Source organism: Argiope bruennichi, chromosome 3 (assembly GCF_947563725.1).
Source record: "Argiope bruennichi chromosome 3, qqArgBrue1.1, whole genome shotgun sequence".
Lineage (NCBI taxonomy): Eukaryota > Metazoa > Arthropoda > Arachnida > Araneae > Araneidae > Argiope > Argiope bruennichi.
In genome coordinates, this window is record NC_079153.1 from 36,503,954 (window position 1) to 36,528,800 (window position 24,847).

General features: G+C 32.4%; 1 protein-coding gene across 1 annotated transcript in view; it reads left to right on the forward strand.

Moving 5' to 3' along the window:
* Positions 1-365: 365 nt before the first annotated feature.
* The window catches only part of LOC129963118 (uncharacterized protein KIAA0513-like), a 63,097-nt gene continuing 38,615 nt past the window's right edge, over positions 366-24,847 (forward strand). The window contains exon 1 of the mRNA XM_056077200.1: positions 366-508. The gene's annotated coding sequence lies outside the window, so the exon portion shown is untranslated. The remainder of the gene's footprint in view (positions 509-24,847) is intronic.

Sequence of the window (24,847 nt, forward strand, 5' to 3'; positions counted from 1 at the left end):
AAAAAATGAAAATAGGTCATTACCTTTATCTTGTATCAAAATAATGTCTTCATTCCCTTGAACTTAACATTGTTATCAATAAGAGAAAAAACACTTTTACACGTGACGTTATCTTATTTTTGAGAATACCCAAAGATAAATTTTTTTTCTGTTTATTTACTCACGAGTGTATGAGCATGAACATGTTCATCAACATTTAATTTCACGATTATCACCAATTTTCATTTATAAATAAACACAATCGTAAAATTCCCTTTTTAATGTCGTGCGTCTTCAGCATTAAGTATTGAAGGGAAAAATACAATAACAATTGATTGTAACTGTTACTTTTTCCCACAGTTTTCATTTTTCTCAAATTCTTTCGGTTTGTCTCGTGATATTCTTTGCTCACATGACTGGAAATCATTGAAGAAGATAAAGCCAGCTAAAAGTATTCACATCAGAATATGGTATTTCATTTTCTGCCAAACGATAAGGAACAGATTTACCGGTTAGATGGAATCTTTTGGTGAGTGGTATTTAATCCTTAGTGAAATTCTTTCCAAAGCTGTTTGTTTTCGGATCGTTTGCTGTTAACTTCCCATGTCTAATGCTTAGAAATATGCGTTATCGTTTTTGTTCGAAAAGCAGATGTTTTAATCTCTCTTTCTTTTTTTTGAACTATGAACAGTTACATTTCTCCATTTTGTATATGTCGTTATAAAATTCTAGCTTTTTCTTTCATTTGCTAAATTTTTTTCAATTGAGCTTAGTTTGATTTGTACAAACTGAATTTTTAAAAATACATATACATATAATAATATGAGCTTATTATTATTTAATATACGCAGTTCTCGATTTCATTATATCAGATTAAATGCTTATAAATTTATAAATTAGAAACCATAATTTGTAAATATTTAATGAAAACATTTCATAAAGCTGAATATACATTTGTGAGGTTACTGTCATATGACGACGCGTTTTAAATCCCCAAGCTTCTATCTGTTACTTATATTACGTAGTTTCTGTAACTTAAAACAAGATTCATTTTCAAGAAAATGCGGATTGCCGTATTTTCGGAATCGAATTCTATCATTCATGAAATCGATTAATTTTCTTTCTTCTAATAATCCTAGAGTCATTTTAATATCTCATACACTTTTTATATAAATTTATTTATTTTATCATTCAATTAACCATACTTATTTTTTTCTCGGTGTTTATGCTGGGCCTAATTCATTATTTTATAAAATTCCGCCTCCCTCTAAAAGTCAAAATTGTAGTGTGTATATATATATATATATATATATATATGATGTACACAGGCATTTATTATTACAAAAACAATTAAATATGACAATATATGGTTACAATGAATAAATATAAAAGCCATAAAATAACATTATTTCATCTTATTTTTCAAAATTAAAATTTTTATTCAAATAATTAGTTAAGTATTTCATCATAATTAAACTAAGATTTTTTCGGTTTAAACTAAGAGTTTTTGTTATTGTTGTTTTTGACGGCCAATGTAATCTGGTTTTATCAATTATCTTTAACTTCGTTCACCTTAATTATTTTAACATCTTAATTCAACTTTACAAAAAGTTGAAGTACCAAATTAACTGAGTTTTAATGGATGTTTGAGTACCACCTTTCGCCAATTATTCCATTTTGCAATAAATGTTCGCTAATTTCATTCACAGTCGAGGCCAAAAAGTATAAAAGATAACAGCATAATATGAATTCTGGGCGAGTGCCCAGTCTTCAAACCAAAGAATGAAAGTCGTCTATTTAATTAATTTGTTTACTGATCATCATCAAAATGTAAAAAAAAAAAATCTCCTTTTGACTTCTGTTATATTTCCAATTTGAAAAATATGTATGAACATTGTAGAGTCAATTAATTAATATGTGATACATATGGAGTGTATCGAGTTGATTTAAGTTTGAAACCCAGTGAGCGCATTACAGGAGAAGAAAGTGTGTGACATCATAGCTGAGCTTAAGACCATTAGCAGCCAGATTACATGTATAATTCCGTTTATCATATGGCAGCAAAATTACATGAATTGCAGTGGATGCTGGGTAAAAAAAGTATGATTTCAAAACTAGGAGCTGTTTGTTTCTAAAAATTTCAGTATATTTGACATTCTTAATAATTAGTGTCATATGAAAAATGGTGCCTAATCTTGTATTTCAAAGTCCATAACGCGATATGGTTATCTTTAATTTGTAATAATTCCATAGGCCCCAGGATGTTTCATGAAATAGACATACTTTGATCCTCAATTAAAGAACCCGAGTTTTTGTTACTGAATTACAGGCATTGTTGCTTCATTTTCATGATTAAATCCTATTAATAAGCGATCTGTTTTGTTTTGAAGTCACTGTAGATTGTGGCCTTAATATTGGAGATTAGACGACAGTTCTTGTTCATTAACTGAATATCTTTTTCCAAATTCAATAAAAAGAAAAAAATGAATATTCTCTTCAGATATATAGTGTAAGTAGTTATTATAATTCATCTAAACAATTTTCATGTTTATGCAGTTAGAAATAGTTCGCTTTCTAATAAAGATGTTTGTAAAATCTTCATTAAAAATCTACTAAAATTAATCAAAATGTTAAAGTTTTTCTTCTCTAACTTCAGGGCGTATTATTGTACAAGTTATTTTTACATTACTTTAAATTCAAAAATAATAATAGTAGTAATAATAATAAGTTTTCCAGTAATATCAGTTTTTATTTCCTTATAGTTTTTTTTCTCTAAATTTAATATATTTTTGAAAATGTTTATATTTTAAAACAATGTTTTTCATCATTTTACTTACAAGATTTATGTACGCGCGCTTTGCAACGTTATTAAATACATTTTTTTTATGTGCACATTATCGTTGCTATATATTACGAATAAATTTTAAGGACAAAATATAGTGTCAATAAATGGTGTATATAAAATATGAATCAAGTCTAAAACAGTACAGTGCAACAATATTTCAAAATAGGAGCTTAATTTTTTTTTTTTTTTTTTTTTGTAACTGTTTTTGAATATCATGAGTTTTAGTTGGAAAGATTAACAATATCATATTTTAAATGATAAAAATAAGTATCCATTGCTTTTAATTTAAAAAGAAATCCATTAAGTTTCTCTTGAAAATAATTTATCATATGTATAACTTACTAAGTGTAATTATAATTCAAAATAAGAAAATATTCTATGAAATAACTGTAGAAGGGTGCATAGAACTAGATAATTATGCGAGTAAGTAGTCTGTAAAGACATAAATTACGAATTTAATTAAGTATTTTTGCAATTTTATTAACTTTTTTCAAAAGATATGAAAATAATTTCATCGTCAACATACCGTTTTACCGAAAGTGCAGCGACAATTGTTTGGAATTATGTTATTGTTTTTCCGGCATGACATCATAAATTTTCTCCTTCTTCCTTTGTTGATAAAAAAATTCGAGGCAAATATTCGAATAATAAATTTCTTTTTAATTGTAAAAGGAAACGATGTTTGATACTTTAAACAGAATTCATGCCACGCATCTTACTGAAAACGGTATCCGGAAAAATTATAGCGAATTTGAATAGGCTTAATTCCTAGATGTACTTGCTATACATATGGAGAAAGATCAATGTTTTTATAAAATTATAATTATTCCGGTGGATATGTCATTTTCCATGAAATCATTCCATTCATTTGTACAAAATAAATGCATTTAATTAAAGCATAATATAACATAAAAACGTAGAACATAAAAAAAATAATACATTATATGTGTAATATTTTCTACTGCTAATATATGTGTACTATATGTCTATGTATTTTCTGTACTTTTTCTACCTCATTATTGGTTATCGGACACCAGTAATACGGTAGAAAATGCGACCTTCAACCGCCTACAGAAAATACACAGACTATAGGAGAGGGCAAAATTGTGAAGAAATCAAATAACCAATACAAGCTCAATCAGCTTCAAATTTCAACATAATGAATTTTACATATATAGATAAAATTTATTCTATATGCATTATCTATATCCTTATTGATGATGAGGTTATTAACAGGCGAAATTTTGCATATTCAGCCACCTTTGGAGACCAATTTGTCCACCCAGAATATGTTTTTCCAAATTGTTAATATGGAATAATAAAATTTCAGTTTATTATTTAAAGGGATTGAAAATATAAGTTTAATGGAAACAGTCTATTCCGATTCCGTTAAACTTTGCATAAACGAAATAAACGCGAACTTAAAATCTTACTTAAATAGTGAATATAAAAAAGCAATATTTTATCTTAACTTTAACATAGCATAGCGTGCTATTGAATGGCAATTGGTGCGATAATGAAATGAGTTTGAATTTATGCATAATAATAAAAACATTATTACAAATTGGTTATCAAACTAAAAAATTTTTTTAAAAATTATTAAAATTAGAGAAATTTTTTTACAGAAATTAAGTTGCTATCTTTAAAAAAACAACAAAGAAAAGCTTTTGTTGGGGAATAATATTTTCAAAAAATAGAGCTGGGAAACATCAAAAACTTTCTTAATTTTTAATTATCTTTTGGGCTGCAAAAAATTGGCAGAGATTTTTTTTTTGTTTTTATTTTGAAGAGTACTTGTACTAAATTTCATGAAAATCGAAAGAAAAAAAATGTATGCTTGTGGTGGTATGTAGATTATTATGATCTGTGCAGGAAGCAACAGGACGAATGTTGTTGGAAACATTTCTTTTAATAATCACATTCACACACTTAAAACAAGCACAAACACAAAACATTCACGCGCGCGACTTTACAGTTCAGCGTCACATCTCATTCTAATTACAATCGCAATGCACTATGGGATGACATATGGGATGGCCTAAACAGGCATCGCCATCTAGTATCCAAAAGGGAAGGTAAGAGTAATGCAACTGTTACATCCTCCCCCTCTGGCTCCGACGACGTCTCGGCAAGGAGACAGAATTTGAATAGTCTGGAAGTCTATTGGTTCCTGAGGAAAGGGAATTAAGTTTTGGTGGTCGGCCTCTTTTGCGAATCGGATGCAGTGGTGTACCCGCTTCCATGTTTCGACTGTACGAAAGTAGAGCTGAGGTATGATATGTTCCTAAGGAGGTGGATGGATCACTTGGGCTAGCAATTTCATAGGTAGTTGGAGAACGCTGCGTTAATATGATGTATGGACCATCTCGACGTGGTGCAAATTTCGACGTTTTACGTTTAAATTTGTTACTAATGGGATGGGATGTTACCCAAACCTTATCACCCGGAGAATAAAATACTTGCTTTCTGTTTTTGTCGTAATATATCTTCCTTCTGTCTTGTTTCATTTCTATTCGTTCCCTTAATTCGTTCATGATGTTAGCAAACCTTTTAAGATAAGGCGTTATCTCGGGTACAAAATTGTCATTCTCGACAACTGCTTTGAAATCTCGTACAACATCATCAACAGTCCTTAATTCTCTTCCGAATTGGAGGAATGCAGGTGTATGGCCAGTGGTATCACAAACTGCGGTGTTCATGGCGAAACGAATCATTGGTAACTTCGAATGCCAGTTTCCGTGATCATCTCCAACCAATATGGCCAGTCGAGGCTTTAAATCTCTATTCTTTCGCTCTACAGGATTTGATTGAGGAAAATAAACAGGAATGAGATTTTGGCTAATGTTGAGGGTGCAACACACCTGTTGAAGAACGGCACTGACGAATTGAGACCCATTGTCGCTAATGATTCGTCTGGGAATTCCATATCTCAGGAATATCTCCTCAATGAGTGTAATGGCGCACTCACTAGCAGTTGCTTGAGATAGTGGAAATAGTTCACCCAATCGGGTTGCACAATCCTCAATAATAAATATCCATTGCTTACCATTTTCAGTCTTTGGTAATGGACCAAAAAGATCGATCGAGATTATCTCAAATCTTTGAGAATAGACTGGGGTTCGCAGTAAACCAGCTGGCTTCTGGTTGTTTGCTTTATATCTGTTGCATTCTGGACAATTTTTTACATAATCATTTATGTATTTTCTCATACCAGTCCAATAGTAACGCTTAGCAATTCTTTGAAAAGTACCTTCTTCTCCATAATGACCGGCCATCGGATCATCATGGTGTTTTTCCATTATAGAATCACGTTCTGAAGAAGGAATTACCAGTTGTGCCTCTTCGGAATCAGCATCTGGCAAATATTTGTAAAGGACACCTTGATTCATTAAGAACCCACGTTCTGTCCAGTTGGCATAATCTTCTGTTTTCTGAGTAGATTCGAAACTGTCAATAATCTTTTTCAGATTTTCATCAGCAAGTTGAGCTTCACGCATATCTTTAGCACTTCTGACAGGCAGGTCAGCAATGGCTATGTTACACACTTCATAAGGAGTTTCTTTCTCATCACATACAGGTCTACTGAGCATGTCTGCAACTACATTGGCTTTTCCAGCAACATACAAAACTTTCAGGTTGAAAGCTTGAATTTCTAAAGCCCATCGAGCAAGTCGACCCGTCGGAGACTTTAAAGTTAAGAGCCATCGTAAAGGTTGGTGGTCGGATGCCACAGTGATTTCAGAACCTTCTAAATACCCACGAAATTTCTTTAAAGCCCAAACAACAGCCAGTGCTTCCCGTTCTGTTGTTGAATAATTGCGTTCTGCTTGAGTGAGCAATCGACTTGCATATTCGATTGGATGTTCTTCTGAACCGGTACCTTGAAGTAAAACAGCTCCAAGTGCATAGTGGCTTGCGTCAGTCCGGATAATGTATGGCTTGGTGCCATTAGCTTGCTTCAACACTGGGGGTGTTGTAAGGCACTTTTTAAGGGTTTCGAATGCGGTCTGCTGGGGAAATCCCCAATTCCAAGGAGATTTCTTTTTTGTGAGGTCACTGAGGGGTCGTGAAATCTCGGCAAAATTTTGTATGTATCTTCTGAACCAGGAACATGTCTGTAGAAATGATTGGACCTGTTTAACATTCTGCGGAGGTGGGATGCTCTGGATAGAGGCAATTTTTTCAGGATCAACTTCTATTCCTTTCTGAGTTATCCAAAAACCCAAATATTTCACTTTGCGGGATGCAAAGCAGCATTTCTCGCGGTTGGCTTGAAGTTTGAAGAGGATCAGTCTTTCAAAGACACACTGCAAATCTGAGAGGTGTTTTTCAAATGTCTCTGACAAAATGATAATGTCATCTAGGTAAGCAAGAGTAAAGATATCTTCCAGACCATTGCGGAAGCGGTCTATTAATCTTTGAAATGTTGCCGGTGCATTTCTGAGTCCAAATGGCATCCTTTTGAAGCGGTATGTTCCAAACGGGCAAACAAACGCTGTTTTGTCTTGATCATCTGGATGGACCTTTACTTGGTGATAACCGGCTTTCAGATCAATTGCTGACATGAAAGGGGTTGGCTTTGCCTCATGTAGAAGATCGTCCATTCGTGGCAATGGATAAGAGTCTGGAATAGTGATGGAATTCAGTTTTCTGTAGTCTATACAAAGTCTCATGGTACCATTGGCTTTTGGAATTAGGACCACTGGAGAGGCATATGGTGACTCGCACTCTTCAATAATTCCTTCAGCAAGGAGTCGGTCAATTTCTTGTTTCAATGTTTCTTTTTTAGTTGGAGACATCCTATACGGTGGTACTGCGACTGGGAGATGATCACCAGTGTTGATTCGATGCTCGATGAAAGGAGTTGGTTCTCCCCCTGGTTGGAAACATTTCTCGTACCTTTTGAGCAGGGAATTGAATTTCGTCCGTTGTTCTCCCGAGAGATGGGTACCCTCCTTTTCTCGAAGTTGACAGGGATGGGATGCAACAGGCACAGCCAGGAGAGACTTAATATCAGCCGGAGGTTCAATAAAGTTAAACGATTGGTGAGGAGTCTCTGAGAAATACCAAAGTCCTTTCTGAAGATCCAGGACGATACCTGCGGCTCTCAGAAAATCTGTACCCAGAAGAGTTCGGTTTCCCTTGGAATTCTTCAAGACTATAAGTTTCGTGGGGATAACTTTTCCTGCCACACCAATATCTACCGTCGTTGTGAGTATATCTGTTTTTTGTACATGCCCGTCGGCTAGGGCCATGTCAACAGTACTATTTTCGAATCTTAGTCCTTTATTCTTGAGGAAATGGTAAAGTTTTTCTCCGGCAACCGAATGTGTAGCTCCAGTGTCGGCACACACTGCTGCTTGGGAACCACAAATCGTAATTTCAATAATGCTTGATGGCTGACTTTCCATTAAGATACTATAAAAGTTCATGTGATTAAGGGTTGGAGGTTGAGTGCGGCCTCCTTGAACCATAGGATTACATTTCGCACATTTTGCCTTTACAACTCCTGGCTCTCCACAACCATAGCATGACAGAGGGGGTCTGTCTTTGTAGCTGGGATCCCGCCTACTTTGACTGGGGACCCCGGGATTCCGCCTACTTTGACTGGGAATCCACGGCAGACCCTGTCTATCATCTCTCTGTTCAAATCGGGTTGATTTATATTGATTTCTTTTTGGGTAAATAGCTTTTGTTTCATGTGGTTTTGAGGCAAGCTTTAGGTTTACAGAGCGTAAGTTGTCATAACTGTCCAGTTTCTCCACTAGATCATTTGGGGTAACCCATTCACTCCATACATCAATAAAATGGTTCTTGACTTCGGGAAGAACTCGTTTCTTCATTTGATCCAAGATCATTAGATCTTTCAATTCTTCAATTTTCGTTATGTTCAATTCTGCAAGCCATGCTTCAAAATAGCTACGCAGTTCAAAATGGAAGTCTTTCCATGTGCTTTCAGGTTTTTTCTTGTGAGTTACAAAGAGTTGTCGCATCCTCTCAGCGCTTAATTTAAACCGTTGAAGTAACATGGATCTAATATAATCAAAGTTATGTGCTTCCTGTTCTGGTTCTCTTGCGATGAGCTGTGCCACACTATTAGGTAGTAGCCCTAGAAGATGAGCAACCCAGTTCTGTTTACCTATTTTTAGAATTTTCATTTGACGTTCGAATAGATTTAAGAATAGGGTCATGTCTCCATCCTGCGGGTCAAAGTCAGGGAGCAACTTTTTCAAGTTAAATGTAGCTTGTTGGTCTGCAGGCAAAAGTTCAAGACCAGGAGTCTGCTCCAATTTCTGAGATTCCACTTGCAGACGGAGTTTCTCCAACTCGTAAGCTCTGTCCCGTTCTATTCTTTCTTTTTCATCAGCGACACATTCTCGTTCCTCACGTTCTAATCTTTCAGTTATAATGTTTTCTAGGGTATCTTTCACAAAGTCTAAATCTTCTTTGTAAATCGACGTTTTCAATATTAATTCGCGTAATTCAATCACTTTAAGATCACCTTCCACCTCCTCACCAAGTTCTGTGGCAAGTTTTATTAAATCTTGTTTCCTGCCTTTAGACATAAATGCCATATTGAACGTTTATCTTTACGCAAACCAAATAAAAAGTTATTTTTCCTCTAAGCACAGTCAGTTGAAAAAAACGTTCAAATAAAAGTCAATGTTCCTCAAAAGTTCACTTTAAATTCAAAATACTAACAATAAAATTTGCAATTACGTTAAAAAAAAAGAAATAATCAATATTAACATTTTACTGATACACAATTTCTAATTCACTTTTCAATATGCAAAAATATGTATAAAAAATTCACAATTAACATTTGTAAAGCAAAATTATGTTTGAGATATATTATGGAATTTCTCAAAATAACAATATATCAAATCATATACTCATATCATAATCATCATATCTAAATCCTATACTCAAATTTCAAAAGAATAAAAAAAAACGTAAACATTATCATTAAAACAAAAAAGAAAATAAGATTTTCAGAATAATGCCAAGTAAAATTTAAATTAAGAAGCATTCTTAACCATAAAAATAACATTCTGAGAATCAGAAATAAAATTGCACATTTTATACGATTAAATGCTGAATCATTACTCTGAAAAAAAAATAATAAATCTATCAGAACAGTTTTTCATACCAAAACACCAAGCAACTGAAAAAAGAAAACATATTCAATACTTGTTTAGATTAATCACTTTGAGAGCGACTGAGCTTATGAATACTTAATGAGACTCGGCGCGTCACTCAAGGGCACATACAATGGTATCAGTAAACGAGAACAGCTTTGGTTTCGGTTCGCAAATTTACGGACCAAGAAATGTATCAAGTACGATAAATTACTTCGTGCTTAATTAAAATACAGAAATACAACAACTACTTGAAATTCACTATATAGAATATCTTAATATTTAAAAGATATATTATTACGCACTTTCAATGATTGAGATCAAATAACAAAACGATACAGATATTTCAATATGCAAACTAGCAACGATGAATAGGCTATAAAAACAGAAGTAACTTAGAAATTATTAAATAGTATGAAAACATTTCACAGAAGACGAAGCACTTTGGTGTATTCAAACATGAAAGAATGTTGTTAGAATATATTTCAACGAAACAAATGCTGGATGCTATTGAATTTAAACAACAACAACAAAAAAAAATGTACAAGTATTATGATACTTATCTGAGAACAGATACGGACAGGAACCACCAAAACAAAACTGATGCACTTTTCCGTGCTGTAAATTTGAAAAACAGAAACACACTTTCTTCACTGGATTTAAATGCAGATTTTTGGTGGAGATGCGCAAATAATAAATTATACTCGGTACAGGGGTCGACGTCCCGTACGAGTTAGGATTTAAAACTGAATACTGGAATACTCCTTAGGACATCAAGGAAGCGAAGATGGCAGACGCTGGTTCATCTTTTAGGACTGATGTCTGGAACACAATGATAGACAGTTCTCGGGATGAGAATAATCACATGTGTCAGGATGACACGTTCTCGGGATGAGAAAAACTTGTGTCGGGACGACACGTTTTATAATTTGCTGCGCGCGGAAAAATTTTCTTGCGATCGTCGGGACGACTTCATTTTCGTTTCATCATTTCACTGGAACACAATGATGAACTGTTCCCGGGATGGGAAAAATTATTTTGTGTCAGGACGACACGTTATCGGGATGAGAAAAATTATAACTTGTGTCAGGACGACTTTACTTTCATTTCATCAGAATTTCTTTTCCGTTGGCCGCCAATGTGGTGGCGGGAAAATTTTCTTGTGATCGTCGGAACGACTTCACTTCCGTTTCATCAGAAATTCTTTTACGTTGGGTGCCAATGTGGTGGTATGTAGATTATTATGATCTGTGCAGGAAGCAACAGGACGAATGTTGTTGGAAACATTTCTTTTAATAATCACATTCACACACTTAAAACAAGCACAAACACAAAACATTCACGCGCGCGACTTTACAGTTCAGCGTCACATCTCATTCTAATTACAATCGCAATGCACTATGGGATGACATATGGGATGGCCTAAACAGGCATCGCCATCTAGTATCCAAAAGGGAAGGTAAGAGTAATGCAACTGTTACATGCTTGTATAAAAGATGTATAAGCATTCATCTTTGTCTGCATAAAGAGAGTTTTACAGACTTTTGAAGATTTCCTTACAGACTTTTTTAATTTTAAGATTTTTGAAGACGTCTTAAAAATAATTAAACTTTATAAAACTGTTCATTTCTTATGCTCGAAACATATTCATAATATTGACCTTAAACGATCTTTTGCTGCCATCAATATATCTTTACACTTTATTATGGAATGAATTAAAAAGAAGTTCGTTGTACATTTCACTGATATTTGATATCTTGAATGACAGGTACCGTTCTCTCAAGCTGTTTGTCACTTCACATATGACATTTAGCTCATAAAAATGTGTTTTTGGAAATAGATTCTTTTATTATTTATTTATTTATATTTTACTCTCAAATATTTAAAATCCCAGTTCTTTAATGCGCATGAAATTGGAATTTTTTTTAGTTTTTGCAGTTAGTTTAGTAGAAAGAAAAATCTGAGCATAAAAAATGTTGAAGGGAAAAGTCATTATAAAAAGATATTTGAAACCGAAGAGAGTGTTCTACCCGGAACTTTCTCTCATACTATTCAATAAAGATCTGATCTGAATCTTAATTGTGGACTTTGGATAAGACCACGAATGCATTGCACGGGATTAGTGAACAATAGTTATGAAATCATAATCTTTGTCTTGAATCTAACAGTTTTATTGGATCTATCTTGAGAATATGCATTTGGGATACGTGTTTGTAGGCCAATTGGAACCAAAATTCAACACAGGGCAGCAGTTCATATTGCATTTCAATTATTTAGGTCATTGCTTTTATGAGTTATTGCGTTTTCATGCGCCCGCAAATACATGCCGACAAATGGACAGCAATGTGACGGATTTAGCTCAAAATTTAATAAGCACCTATATTTTATATGCTAAATCTGTGAACCAAATTTTATCAACTTAGCTCTTTGCACTTTATAATTATCAAGTTCACTTATACTTAGACAGCCAGGCAGATAGACTTCCTCTAAATGAATTTCGATCAAACTGTGATGGAAATCTGCAAAATTCCAAATATAGATTTCAGCCATCTAGCTCTAAGAGTTTTTGAGTTATCGTGTTCGCAGACAGACATGATGCCGAAAATGTGTTTTTCGAACCTAGGGAGGTTTGAAACAAGAAAATTCCTCAAAATCTATATTTCATTTTTTTTTTTTTTTTTTTGACAATTACAATGCTTTCTCTGTACTTCGTATACGAGAAAGTAAAAAATAAAAAAAGAATGAAATATATTCATTTAAGTAACCAAATTAAACTGAGAAAAAAAAGTAAATTTCAAAAATATTAATAAAAATACTTTTCTTTAAATTTCGAAAATGCCTTTTTGTTTAATCTACTACCAGCAAAAGCATTCATTCACTAAGATTTTTTTAAAAATAATTTTTAAACAAGAGTTAAATGTCAACTGGATAAACATTAGAAAGCAATTATTTTCTTTTTTTTTTTTCACTCTGTATGTTAAGATTAACATTATCGAAAGAATAGCTTTTAATTTATCGGCGTTTTTTTCCCTTCTATTTTAAACCCCCGGGGGTATCTCGAAATAAGGATGAGATGCTTCCTGTATGGTGGTTGGATCTCGCCACCCTGGAGGGTACACAAAAAGGTGGAGAATCTGGTTCCTCCCATCAATGACGGGACATACTTCCTTAGGGTAAGGTTGTACTGTGGCCGGTGATGGCACTTAGGACTCAACCACAGTTCCCGCCAGTATAGCTGTTGCGGTGGTCCGGTCATTCACTTTTCGTTATCCGCGTGCCTTCGGGTGGGTCGGGGAGTCAGTGATATGACTTCCCTTCCATCTTACTGATAATCTTCACGGATCATTTGACTTCTTCATTTTCATCATTTGCCCATTTTAAAATATTAGGGAAAATTGGCAAATTTTAATAACAAAATATTAATATATTTGAATATAATATTAATTTCATCATTTTGATTTAATACTTTACAATGTATACTGAGCTGCGATTAATGTATTTTTAATGAAATTTCAAGAAATCATTAAGAATTATGAAATTGAATGAAGACTGTGTACTGCATAAGATAATCATAATGCATTTATTCCATCTCTATATAAAAAAAAATATTTTTATCTGAGTACATTGATAACATGTAATATTCTTCTGCAGGTTAACTTTTGCTGAAGTCAAGTCCTAAAAGTGTCAAATCTTAAAAAGTCCCCAGCATTTTTTTAATGTAAAAATAAATTTGTGGAATCAAAGAAAATGTATATTATTGAAATTATTTAATTGCATTGTTATCATTTCTTCTCTAAAAAAATACTCATAGCTCCAAGGATATTTTGATAAGATGACTCTTAAAAGAAGTACCTCTTGATTTTAAAAATGACTTACACTTCACAAAATCAACTAAATAAACATGAAGATAAATTCTTAAAATATTGAAATGCTCTTGAGAATTTTAAATTATTTATAAAACAAAGATCCCAGCCTTTAGAGATGTTCGAGTGTTTTATCAACCGTTTAAACTTCAAATATGAATCACACAATTTTTTTCGTTTTTATTTGGATACAGAGAAAGTTACGAATGTGCGTTAAAATAACAATAAAATTAATTCAGTTTTATTATTTTTAACGCATCCTTGGTACATATAATATTTTAAATATTCATCAATTATTAAAATATTTCAGGATTTTTCAATTAATATAATCCATTTAAAAGGTTGAATAAAAAGTAAAAGTAATAAAAAAAATATGAAGTAAGTTAAATAAAAATAAAAAATAAAAGTAAAAATAAAATTTTAATTGTTACAACGATCTTAACCTTTAGAGACGTTAATGTTTACCAACCATTTAAAATTAAAATATGAATCACACAATTTTTTTCGCTGTTTTTTGAATGCAGGAAAAGTTAATTAGATGCGTTAAAATAATAATAAAATTAAAAAGCGCGTTCTTGATAATTTTAATACTTCAAATATTATTCAATTATTCAGATATTTAAAGATTATTTCAATTATTACAATGTATTTAAAATGTTAAATAAAGAATAAAAGTATTAAATTTTAATTACTATAAAAATAAAAAAAAAATCAAGTTAAACTATTTCAAACTTTTAATATAGCTATAATTGAAAAATTATTTAAAATATTTTTCAATTACTTTATACTTTTAAAAAATTCCGATTTATTGACTCAAAATATAACAAGTCATCGAAAATGGAAGCGATAGTCGAAGTAAATTTTACTTACTTAATTAAATTGCTTAATTATTTGAAATAGTATTTTATTTTATACTATCACTTTTTACTTTATCCTTTATCACTTATTACCTTATCCTAGTCTACGTCATTCTTTTCTATTAAATTATCCTTTTGTGTTTTCCTCAGAAAATTTATTGAAATACATAATATAAATAAAAATTAGGATAACTAATTAATATCACTCAATTTATGATCTATAATGACTATTATTTTTTAACTAGCCATTTAAAACTAGATCATTTGTATCTTTGGGATTAATTATTGCTAAAAATTTTGATCAAATGTTTTGTGTAGTTTTTACTTCATGAATTCTTCTGTAAAATATTTTTATTAAAACTTTGATAGATACATAACTCAAGCTATTTTAAAAGTCTTGTACCTTTCTGCTCATTACCCTATGCATCTCCGTAATTGAATGTCTATGTTTACAGATCTAACACGGCAAAAAGTGGCAATGTTTATTAATGGGCCCACATATAAATTTTGGATTTTGTAATAAAATTTAAATGTTAATGCAACAAAGATTTTAAAAAAATATTAAAAATATGCGCTATACTGAAGCCTAATCAATAAGGAAAAATAAATGGAATTTTCATATCTTAATGACAACTGAAAAAAAAATTCCGAAATAAAATATTGATAGTAACAACGAAAACAATTCGAATTTCACTTCAATAAAGAAATAAATTGTTACAATACAAAATCCAGTTAAAATATTTTTAAAAATTTATTAGGAGTAGAAAAATTATACAGAAAAATATTTTTATGCTTAGAAAGAAAATTTTTAAAATAATGTAAATATCATGTTTGTATTATAATAGTTTAAGAAGTTATCGCGGAAAACGTCGAAATTTCGCTTAATTTTTAATTAATTAAAACTACAATTTTTTTAAAAAAAAAAACTGCTCAGGCATATTTTTATCCTTCAAATGTCGAACAGTTTGATCTGTAGAGCTGTAACACATACACACACTTTCTGTTTTATTATTGGAAGAAATCATAGACATGATATTGTGATTTACAAATGTTTGTACATTTTTTCCAACCTTTTTTAATCAATTTCTGTTACTTTTTTTCTTTTTTCTTTAATTATTGAGTATTGTTTTCGTTGTTGGTATCGGGTAACCTCCAAGCAGACACCAGCGGAAGATCTACTTCCTTGGCTTATTAAAATTAGTTCCATGAGCGGAACAACACGATTCTAATCTCAGTTCCGTCGAAAGGTCGATGGAATACATAATATAAGGTAAGAAAGATATAAAGATTCCATCACAAAAGAGAAATATTTAACTTGCCACGGAGCATTTGTTAATTTTCAGTGAATAAAAAGACCATTTTTAGAATCAAAGTGCAATGATTATAATACTTTTGAAAAGCATATCAATGTTTTCTTATCTCTCTGATTTCGTATTCTGAGATTTTTTGTTATTATTATAATTGTTTGTTTGCGTCTGTGTGTTCTGTTTCAGAACTGCTATCACGAATTGAACATAAGACTTGTATAAATGGTATACTAATTCCAGTATTTTGAGATTACAGAGGTCTGTGTTGAGGTTACACTGCGAGCCTTATTTGTCCAACTTTGAAGATTTGATTCCTGTTTATAGCTGATGATTTTTGGAATATCGAATGATTCTTCTTTTTGTTACAGATAATCTAAAAATGCATACGGAATTTGTTATTTGCGGCAAAATTTAAATCACAAGGTACCCTCAGTTTTGTAAGAGCATAGTGTGCCCACCCAAATGGGTTAAGTGCTTTAGAATTTTGACAGCTGTCGAAAATGGGACCCCAACTTATATATAGATACTAATCCTAGAATATAAAAGATAATAGATACAAGGAAATATTAATTTTGATGATTGGCTTAAAGTTATTTGGCACATACACCATCTATTTGACATATAGAGATTAAACCACATCGGTGGTAAGTCAGCCATCTAACTCTCCGACCCGCCACAAAGGCACACGGATTTAAACCATAAAACTGAATGACCGAACCGCCGCAACAGCAACATTGGCAGGAACTGTGGTTGAGTCCTAAGGGCCGTCACCGGCCACGGTACAACCCTCTCCGAAGGAAGTATCTCCCGTCATCGATGGGTGGAGTCAAATTCCCCATCTATTAGTGTACCCCTCCAGGGTGGAGAGATCCAACCACCATGCCGGAAGCATCTCTTCCTCATTTCGAGGTGCCCCCCGGGGGTTCACATCGGTGGCAAAGTGGAAAGTTTTTGATATACAAAGTCATGATAAAAAAAAGATATACTTTACAATAAGTCTTCTCCCTCTTTATGTTTCTAAGCAAACGATTTTCCTCTTGCTAAACAAAGTATCATTTCAGTAGACCTTTATTAATTTGGTATTGCCTTTGTCCGACACTTGTAGTCCGGTGTTTTCAGAAAAGTGAATGATGAGCGTTAAAGGAAATGCCAGTCACTGTTTGCAGATATCAAAGACTTTGGCGCCATTTAAACAATAGACTGCTCAGTGCCAGATTTATGTATAAGTTAAATAATTTACAGCTTAGGGCCTTCAAAAATTGTTCGAGCAAGCGTCATTTATAGTAAATATACAACGCGACTTATCTCAAATAGTTTAGGGCCTCATGAAGTCTAATACGGCACTGAAACTGTTGCTCAGATTTTGAATTATATTTTGTAATATTTATCATATATTGTATATACTCCATATAATTTCGCAAATTTTGTACTATTTTGTGTAATAAGCATAGATAATTGCTCATAAAAGGTGCTTCTATATTACATTTAGACTAATCGGATAATAACTTAGTGGCGGATTTAGGCATAAGCTGCACCATTTATAGTTCAGGGTCTTCAAAAATTGTTCGAGTAAGTCATCTATGCTAAATATACTAGCGCACCTTATCTCAAATAGCTTATGGACTCATCAAGTCTAAATATATCACTGAAACTGCTACTCAGACCTTGACGCCATATAAACAATAGACTGCTCAGTGCCGGATTTATGTATAAGTTAAATAATTTACAGCTTAGGGCCTTCAAAAATTGTTCGAGCAAGCGTCATTTATAGTAAATATACAACGCGACTTATCTCAAATAGTTTAGGGCCTCATGAAGTCTAATACGGCACTGAAACTGTTGCTCAGATTTTGAATTATATTTTGTAATATTTATCATATATTGTATATACTCCATATAATTTCGCAAATTTTGTACTATTTTGTGTAATAAGCATAGATAATTGCTCATAAAAGGTGCTTCTATATTACATTTAGACTAATCGGATAATAACTTAGTGGCGGATTTAGGCATAAGCTGCACCATTTATAGTTCAGGGTCTTCAAAAATTGTTCGAGTAAGTCATCTATGCTAAATATACTAGCGCACCTTATCTCAAATAGCTTATGGACTCATCAAGTCTAAATATATCACTGAAACTGCTACTCAGACCTTGACGCCATATAAACAATAGACTGCTCAGTGCCGGATTTATGTATAAGTTAAATAATTTTCTGCTTAGGGCCTTCAACAATTGTTCGAGAAAGCGTCATCTATACTAAATATACAACGCGCTTTATCTCAAATAGTTTAGGGCCTCATGAAGTCTAATCTGGCACTGAAACTGTTGCTCAGATTTTGAATTATATTTTGTAATATTTATCATATATTGTATATACTCCATATAATTTCGCAAATTTTGTACTATTTTGTGTAATAAGCATAGATAATTGCTCATAAAAGGTGCTTCTATATTACATTTAGACTAATCGGATAATAACTTAGTGGCGGATTTAGGCATAAGCTGCACCATTTATAGTTCAGGGTCTTCAAAAATTGTTCGAGTAAGTCATCTATGCTAAATATACTAGCGCACCTTATCTCAAATAGCTTATGGACTCATCAAGTCTAAATATATCACTGAAACTGCTACTCAGACCTTGACGCCATATAAACAATAGACTGCTCAGTGCCGGATTTATGTATAAGTTAAATAATTTTCTGCTTAGGGCCTTCAACAATTGTTCGAGAAAGCGTCATCTATACTAAATATACAACGCGACTTATCTCAAATAGTTTAGGGCCTCATGAAGTCTAATACGGCACTGAAACTGTTGCTCAGATTTTGAATTATATTTTGTAATATTTATCATATATTGTATATACTCCATATAATTTCGCAAATTTTGTACTATTTTGTGTAATAAGCATAGATAATTGCTCATAAAAGGTGCTTCTATATTACATTTAGACTAATCGGATAATAACTTAGTGGCGGATTTAGGCATAAGCTGCACCATTTATAGTTCAGGGTCTTCAAAAATTGTTCGAGTAAATCATCTATGCTAAATATACTAGCGCACCTTATCTCAAATAGCTTATGGATTCATCAAGTCTAAATACATCATTGAAACTGCTACTCAGATTTTGAATTACATTTTGTAATAAGTATCATATATAATATACATATATTCAATATTATTTTGCATATTTTGTAATATATTGTATAATAAACATAGATATTTACTTTTAAAAGGCGTTTTTTATAATACACCTCGACTAATCCGGTTGTTATCTTAAATAATATTTTCTAGATTACGGAAAGTCTATTATAATTTTTTTTTAAATCAAAATTTATCCTTTGTTAAAAAACGCGCATGCATAACCTTCAACGCATGTTGAACTTTCTTCTGCTGTATAGAAAGAAATTATCGCCAACTTAATTTTTATCGTTGCAGACCATTCGAAATCGTTTGGGCCTTATCAACAAAAAAAGAAAAGTAACTGCTCTCATTTACTTCCGTTCATCCGCTATTATAAATGGGACTGACTTCCTCCCGGTGGTACGATATTGTCCCGCACGTGTCGAGAAATGGCTTTCTTTTTTTTTTCGAACACGCTTTCCCATTTCCACCCGCAGCTGTTCATCTATTCAAATTTTGCGGCCATTTTCCGAGGACGGCAGGTGGGAAATTTCGTCTTAAACACTCATCGCAGCATTTTCAGGTGACCTGTAAGTCAGTAGTGATATGCGAAAGCAATGCTGCGGAATTTGTAGCATTCTTAGTCGAATTTTATATGATTGTTCCAGAATGGAAATATTTCGCATGGATGGCACATGAGAAAATATCCTTGAAGTGGCATTGTATATAGCCTCTCCACTGATAAACCAAATTTCATCTGTTTATCTCTTCGCGTTTTTATACACATAAACATTTAGATAAACGCAAAAATAATTTTTTTTCTTCTTCAAGGTTGTTAAAGATACTAAAATTCATTGAAATGTCGGGATCGAATTTTTCGCCAATCACAATATTTTGTAATACTTCAACGAGAAAAGCAATAAAAAAGTAAACCATTTAAAGAAGGAAGCCGACTGTAATTAGAAGATAACTAAAAAAAGTATTTTTGACTTTACTACTAAGCTTTTGTTTGAAGGTATTGCAATAATAATAAAAATTATTCGGAATAATATTTATATTTTTTAAAGTGGTTATAAATTGTGATAGAAATGGTAATAAATGGTCAAAATTGTCCTTTTCATCAACTTATTATCTAAAAAGTATATATATATATATATATATGTATGTGTGGGAATTGTTAACAGATCGCATCTCCTGTATGACGCCATGTTGGCCATCTTGCGTCATTAATCACATGATGCTTTCCCGTCATTATTGGCAGACGAAAGTTGGGCAATGAGACTACAAGACTTGCAGCTCACGCTCATGTATCTTTTTGTGTTCTTTGTTAGTAATATTTTGTCCTTTCTCTTTAATATTAATAAATATATTTCTCATATTAATGCTGGTCGTTGCCTTTCCTCACATATATATATATATTATACAAACAGACGAGCCTATAGAATATGACCAAATCCATACGTATACTTTAAAGTAACTAGGTTTTCGAACTGCATATGAAGGTGGAATAAAATATTGTGTGCGCCCTTGAATTGGCCTTTTTAAAAAGCTTTTTAATTTCCATCCATGGTTCGAGTTTTATACGGACTTAATGTGGGTGCTTTTGATATTGTAATGAAAGGAATGTCAAATTTAGAAAGATGTGTAAAAATGTCTCAATATATATAATCGTCTACCGCTGTCTGTAACGTTAGGAAAAGTTAAAAACATCCCTCTCTTTTTCTCTATGTCATTAACGGATGCAAAATTCCAAAATTTGTTTTGACGCCTTGCAACCAAGATAGTTTTTTTTAATGTTTAAATTGACTGATTTATTGGTGTGCGAATAATGTTAAATAAGAATAAAAGTTATTTGATTGTAAACTTCATATTTTATACTGCATTATAATTTCATCAAAGGGCACCTCAAAAAATGTATATGAGAAGCTTCCGGTATGATGGTTGATTCTCAACATTATGGTGAGTACAATGACGGTCCAGGGTTGAATCATCACCTGCCTCCTATGGGAGGGTTTGCCCCGTGACCGGTGATAAAGCGTGAGGACTCAACAACAATATGTTGTTGCGACATTCTGATAATTCAATTTAACCTTCTGCCTCCGGTTGAATACGAGTGGCTAGAATGTGCTTATTCTGGTTTGTAGCAAAGGTTAATAATCAGATTTTATAATTTTATATTTATGCTCATTCATAATATTCTCACGTCAGTTGGAGGTTATTGCTAATATTTTCCTTCCATTTTTTTAAAAATTTGGAATTGTATTTTTTTTTCTGTTGGTGGATCACTGTTTTTTCTCTAAATAATTTTAGTGATTTTTTTTTTTTTTTTTTTTGTCGTTTTGAATATTATGGAGACAGAAGATAGGAAAGTTTCGGTCACTTCTTCAAAGTCTAAAAACTAATTAAAATATAAAATAAATGAAATTAAGCAAATGTTTGATTCTTTTCAACTGTATTTTTAGACAATATTACATCATAAAGATGATTTTTATTCTATCTCAGAATTTAAAAAAAAAAAGAAACCTTCTGTCACAATCTGTAAAAATGCTTTTATTGTTATGATGAAATTCATCTTTTGTTAATTAATTCTTCATTCTCTTAAATCATTCACATGCCTTCTTTCGCCAATAGTAAAATTGAGATAAAGAAATCGCTTTCTTTTGATTTTAACTTCGAAATCTAATAATTTGTGGCAGATGAAATTTATTAATTTCATATTTTTCAATCTACTCAATTGGAAGGTAACTTTTGAATAAATGCTCCCTTATTATTAGTTTAACAGTCAGGAAAACCAATATTCTGGGCAAATAAGCTAATCACCAAAAATGGCTAATGATGTAAAAATTTGCCTATTAACAGCCTTATTTCCTTTATTGCAAGGCAGATGGTCTAAATTCAATCTATAGATGAAAAACCCATGAAGATCTTGACATTTGATTATAATTGAATTAGTATTGGTTATCCAATGAAAATGAGGACCGCGGTGCCCTGGTGGTAAGGTCTCCGCTCTTGAGCCGTAGGGTTTCAGGTTCGAGACACGATTCCACCGAAGAACCGTTAAAGTCGCGGTCCCACAGCCGTAGGATCTTCACAGATGTGGTCATAAAACTGTCACCCTTCCTTCGTGGTGCCACCCCCGCCTGTGGCAGCGGACCCACGACCGGAGAAATCTTCAGACGGCACGCGTTCCCTTTTCGACCGCTCAAAACCCTCAGTTTCTTCCCCCCCCCCATAGCCCAAACAAATTTTCCGGCTCTTTGATGTTTATCCATTTACCGACATTTTGCGAGAAGCTACAGACGTACTACAGGCGTACCACGGGCGACGGGGGAGTGTGGTCCCCCAGTGGGTGGGATGTCATATTTATGACCAAATCCGTGAGGTGGCAGGTCGTTGAACCGCCGCTTAAGGGGGTCTGTTGCACGTTAAATCCGTCAAGGCCAAACGTCCTCCCGCTGGTGTTGCGTGATTTGGAGAGGGGGGTGCCAGCTCAGGTGTCGTCCTCGTCATCTGACCTTGGTTTAAAATTACGAGGTCCGTCTCAAAATAGCCCTAGTGTTGCTTAAAAAACAGGACGTTAATACAACTAACTAACTAACATATGAAAATGAATTCAGGAATGATTTCATAACCATTCTACCCTCTCCAAGTGCATTTATTCTTACTATCTGTTGTGTTTTAATTAAATACATTGATTTTGTACGTATAAATGGAATAGTTCCATGAAAAACAGTGTATTCACTTGCATTTTCATTTCGTTGCAAACCGAATTCGATTTTCAATTTCATTCCTCCAACGTGAATAATGTCCGACTTCTCATCATATTTTTTTAAAACTATTTCATTTAGTGAAAAAGTAAAATACATGAAACGCTTTGGGAAAAAAATAAAACGGTTCTCGCCATTTACGAGCTAAACTAGTGGAATTTTCGGAAGAGAAAAAAATTCTTGGAACGTTTCCCACTATCTACGCCACTGTGTTCGACTGGTATAAATATTTTTTCTTTTTTTTTGTATCCAAAGTTGTTGACAAATTATCATCGAGAAAAAACGATACTGACATCTTGCTGACGTCCTATATCTTCGTATCTGGAAAAACAAACAGACAAATCGTATTCAAAATCTTGTCTGTCTCTCAGCTAACAGCAAAGCTGAGATTATTAAATCGCAGCTTTGGGATCGTAGGGCTCCAGATTCGAAACCCGATTTCACCGAAGAACTGTTGTGTAAGCTGATTTTTTTGCACACTAAATTCGTCAAAGCCAAATGTGCTTTCGCTGTTGTTGTGTGGAAGTTTGAAGCGAGAGTTGCCGGCTCAAATATCCTTCTCATCATCTGACCGCGATTCAAAATTAAATTATCCATCCCTAAATAATTTCATAAGGATTTGAAATAGGACTAATTATAATTAAGACAAATTCAATTCGCTATATTTGGACAAGATAATTAAATAACGCAACGAAATATAAGAAATTTGAACCTTGCATCATAATTTTGTAGCAAATTCTTCAGTTTTGAGACAAATTTATATTTAATCTAAATACAATTCTGTATTTTTTTCTTCGTAATAACCACAAGCACACGCATGCACATATGCACACACACGTACAAGAACAGGACCATGCTATGAAAGAATCTTTAATGCCAAATAATTAATATTATGTTTCATTCATGTTTAAGAACAATATTGACAAATTCATTCATGTACTATTTAACAAGGTTTCGATTAAAAATAATTTTTTTAAGTTTGAAAAAATCAGACAAAGTTAATGCTATTATTATACTAGATGCTATACTAGATTACTATACTAATGCTATTACTATACTACAACTAGATAATTTCAAAATTTTAAAATGGCTTTGATGTATTCGGCTAACAGGTCCAAAGTTTTAAGAATTAAAAAATGAAAATAGAAGTGTCAAATCGTCTTTAACAAAAATTAATGTTAGGTATTCTTAGGGGATTTGATTTTTATTGATGTCAATTACAGCATTTAATTGCAATAATTAATAACAGATAAAAACAGTTTAACCATGCATTGTAGGTGGCACTTTTATGTATGTGTGAAAGCCGGGAGAACAATCCAATTTTTTTTCATTTCTATTTTGCCATTTTTATGTAAATAAGATATTTGCTTTTAATTTTCGACTTAATGCGTATTCGAAGATCCAAAAGGCTTCACACAAATGGAATGCAGAACTAATCAGTACTTTTTTGAAATCTTTATTCTTCAAAATGGTATGTCAATAAGTTTTGAGGAAAGAAAAATCTTAAATTCAACTTTAAAAAATCACTGAGTGATCAGAGGATTGAAAGTTTGCATATGATATATTTATGCTACACAATATTAAAAAAAAAAAAAAAAAAAAAAAAAAATTAGAGTGTTTCTCTTGTTATTGAAAAAAATTACTAAGAAGTTTCTGTTTCTAATATTGTATATAGACTTGGTTTAACAGCAATCTATACTTAAAGAATAGAAATGCTAGTGTATATATACAACGGCACTTTACAAGAGAGGCCATTAAACTTACAGCTACCAAATTTAATATAGATAAATTTTAAGAAATAAAAAAAATGCTCCTCTTAATAATTTTTTTAAATTTTAATTTAAATTATTATTGATTAGAAATTAAGTTAAAATTTGCCTTTTTTCGGCCATAACTTCTGAAAATGTCTTAGCACAAATATGTACATTTTAAAATGTAAAAAAAAAATCTTTTAATGATATCAATTTA